The sequence below is a fragment of the Formica exsecta genome, unplaced genomic scaffold (assembly GCF_003651465.1).
Source record: "Formica exsecta isolate Colony F162 unplaced genomic scaffold, ASM365146v1 scaffold200, whole genome shotgun sequence".
NCBI lineage: Eukaryota > Metazoa > Arthropoda > Insecta > Hymenoptera > Formicidae > Formica > Formica exsecta.
Genome location: NW_021849299.1, coordinates 162,810 through 166,806, shown reverse-complemented (window position 1 = coordinate 166,806; position 3,997 = coordinate 162,810). Strand labels below are relative to the sequence as shown.

Sequence of the window (3,997 nt, the reverse complement as noted above, 5' to 3'; positions counted from 1 at the left end):
TAGGGAAAAGAAAAGATATGTGAGAAGGGAACTGAGGAGTTGGAGGAGAGGGGGAGGAGATGGAAATAGGTACAGGTAAGGTTATATAAAGGAAGGTTAAGTCATATATTCATACTATGTATACTCCTAAACAAACTATGATGCATTGCAAAAGACCGCGAAAGCCAATAACATTCTTATTTAACATCTCTTTTCAATAGCGACTGCGCACACATGATTCTTTACATTGCATTATAGATGGCCCAGGCTCATGACTTAACCTTCCTTTATATAACCTTAGGTACAGAGAGGGAAAAAGGAATATAAGGAAATGTGCGAGAAAAAGAAGAAGAAAAAAAGGAAGAAGATGATAAGAGAAATAGGGGAGGCAAAGACGGAGGGGAAGGTATGGGAACTGGTGAACAGAGTAAGGAAGAGAAGGAAGAGGTTAAATTAAAATAGAGATAAAAATAGAAGAATGGAAAGAGTATTTTATGAGTTTGTTGGGACGGATGAAGAATAGCATGGTAAGGGGAAAGGGAAGAGAGGTTGGGAGCATGGAGCAGAATGAAAAAAAAAATAGAATGGGAAGAGATAAAGAATGCAATTAGGAGATCAATATGGAAAGGCGAAGGGAAGGGATGGGATACCGAGCGAGGATGGAAGTACGGTGGAAAGGAAGTAGAAAGATGGATATGGGAGGTAGGTAAGTAAGAGGATATGGAGAGGAGAAGGATGGCCGGAAGGAAGGAGGAATAATACCGATATTGAAAAAGGGAGAAGGGAAAAAGATGGAGAATTATAGAGAGATTACACAGATGCCGTCGCCTTATAAAATATATATGACGGTTTTGGCGGATAAATTGAGAGAGAAGAAGTGGATGGAAAAGGAGTAACTCCAAGAAATCAGGCCGATTTCGGAAAGGGGATAGGAACGATAGATCAAATATATACGTTGAATTATCTAGTGAACAGATAGCTGGGGAGGGAGAAAAGTGGGATACATGGGTAGTATAGGATACTGAAATATTTATAAGTCTATGTATGGTTGGCGCGAGTAGTTAATTAATACTGATTGTCCGAGTATTTCTTATCCCAATTTTCATAACATGTTATGAAAATTTTAAGCATATGGCGATAATGTTTTATTGCCATATAAATTGCCAGGAGCTCTCTGTCATACGGGCTGTATTTTTGTTGTACTGGATTTAATTTTTTGCTGAAGAAAGCTAGCGGTTGCCAATCTTCTCCGTCACGTTGCTGTATCACTGCCCCTATGGCACTGTCGGATGCATCAGTAGTGAGAGTTATATCTGCCTCTGGTTTAGGATGTGCTAGCAGTGTTGCTCGGGCTAGACTATCCTTACTTCTGATGAAAGCCTCATCTAATTCAGCATTCCACGTTATGAGTGCCTTCTTTTTTACTCTTGGACCGCTGAGTAGACCATTTAGTAATACTTGCTCTTTTGCAGCATTGGGAATGAATCTACGATAAAAATTCAATGTTCCCAAATACTGTCGTAATTGTTGCATATTTTCCGGTTTTTGAAAATTTTTAATTGCCTCTATTTTTTCGGGTGGCGGTCGTGTCCCTTTTTCCGATACCTCTTAGACCAGAAAAAATACTTTGTTGGCTCCGAAGACACATTTACCCGGACTTAATAAAATGCTACTTTTTTCTAAACATTTGATGAGTTTGCGCAAATGTTCCTCATGCTCTTTCTCGTCGCTGGATGCGACTAAAATATCGTCGATATACGCGTAACAGAATTCGAAATCGCTCGTGATCTCATTGATAAAACGCTGGAACGTTTGTACTGCGTTGCGTAGGCCGAATGGCATAAATCGAAATTCAAACAGGTCAAAGGGAGTGGTAATAGCTGTCTTCGGTACATCGTCAGGATGTACGGGTATCTGATTGTACGCCCGGACCAGATCCAATGTTGAAAAAAAATTTTTGTTATGTAGGGTTTGAGCAAAATCTTCTATATGTGTGATTGGATATCGATCCGGTACTGTCCTTGCATTAAGCCTTCTATAATCTCCACAAGGCCTCCAGAAATCCCCCTTTTTTGGAACCATATGCAAGGGGGCTGACCATGGGCTTTTTGAGGTCTGAATAATCCCTTCTTGTAATAGGAAATTGAATTCCGCTTTTGCTGCCTTGAGTTTGTCAGGGGCCAATCTACGAGGACGACATGCTTCTGGGGGGCCATCCGTTGTTTCGATGTAATGCAAGGTATTATGTTTAACCGTGCGTATCTTAGCAGTAGCCCTTGTCTATATCGGGAAATTCTGCCAAAATCCGGTGGTATTTGTTTTCAATTGCTAACACCTTTATCGACTCTATGCTTCCCATTTCCGCTATGCCTTTGGTGTGAAAATTTGTTTTCTCATCTAATAGTACTCCTTTCTGTAGGTCTGGTAGCAGATGGTAATATACCAAGAAATCAGTTCCGATGATGGGTGTCGTGACATTGGCGATGACAAAGCGCCACGGAAATGGTCGACGTAACCCCAATTCTGGTTGTATCGTGATCCAACCATATGTCGTAATGGTAGAGCCGTTTGCTGCGAATAATTCGTAATTCGTAGGCGTTATGTATCCTGCTGCCATTGAGCGGGGATATACACTCACGTCTGATCCGGTGTCTACTAGAAATCGCTTCTTGGTTGTTTGACAAGTTACGTAAAGGCGGCAGGGTCTTTGGGCGTGCCCACTGGCCGCCATCAATGACTGCCCTGCTCTTTTTTCGTATTGAATGTGCATGGTTGTGTGCACTTCTTAGCCTTGTCGCCAAATCTATTGTGGTAGAAATAGTACTTTTTGTTGTATTCTTTACTTTGGCTTCGGCTCTTTTTCCTGTCGTATGGTCTCTCTCTTGATTTGCTTCTGGGAAGATGCATGGAGAGAGTTGCAACTCTTTTTGTTAATGCCAGAATCTGTGCTTCTAGCGTTTCTTTGGGTGCGGTGGTAACTGCAACTACTGCCCTGGTTGCCATCTCGTGGATACGATCGGCCTGTTCAGCGACATCGTTCAGGCGATCTTCCGCGCGTGTTGCTAGAATCATCTGCCTCTGTGGGGGAAGTCTCCCCAACCATAACGTGCGTAAGAGAGAATCGGGAACATTACTTGCGGCCATCGTTCGTAGATGTCGCAAGAACTGTGATGGTTTGCGATCTCCTATCTCTTCTAGTTCTAGAAGTTGTCGTGTGCGCTGCTCTTGGGATACTGACAACCGTTGGATGAGTGCTCTTTTGATGGCTTCATATTTGTTTGCTTCCGGCGGTTGTGTAATTATGTCCTTGACCTCCTTGATTTGGCGGGAATCCAGTTGTGAGAGCACATAGGAGTATTTAGTGGTATTTTGAGTGATGCCGCTGAGCAAAAACTGCCCTTCAAGCTGGGCGAACCATAGGTCTGGCTCGTCGTTCCAGAACGGAGGTATTTTTATGGCGAGTTTATTAATGATATTTTCTACGTTTCCTCCGTTTGCATTCATGACTTCTATCTTTGTGATCACATCGGGGTCACCAATTTATGGGATACTGAAATATTTATAAGTCTATGTATGGTTGGCGCGAGTAGTTAATTAATATTAATTGTCCGCGTATTTGTATGTATAGATTTTATTGTTCCCCTCTGGGATTACAATTTTTACAGAAAACTCTTAACTCTACCTCTTAGCCTAACCTTAACCTATTGTACAATTTTTATTTCACTCTCTTTCTCTCTCTCTGCCCTGTCCGTCTTGTCCCTATTTCTGTCTTATATCTAACCTTATCGTTCTCTAGTCCTGTTATTCCTTATTCTATTTCCGTCTTAGCCTAATTGGACCTCCGTTTCCGCTGTACTTTCTTCATTTTCTCCTCCTCATTCTCACATATTCACTCTCTTTCTCTTTCCCCCCTCCCCATTCCCTCCCTCCCTCCACTCACTTACCTCGCTTCCGCCTCAACCTCTTCCCTCCATCCTCCCTCCCTCTCTCTCCACGTTCCTCTCCTTCCCCACTCTTT

The 3,997-nt window shown here is 42.4% G+C and overlaps 1 protein-coding gene across 2 annotated transcripts in view; it reads right to left on the bottom strand.

The window, feature by feature from the left end:
• The window catches only part of LOC115234594 (tubulin polyglutamylase TTLL5), a 282,472-nt gene that overhangs the window by 147,689 nt on the left and 130,786 nt on the right, over window positions 1–3,997 (bottom strand). The window lies entirely within an intron of this gene.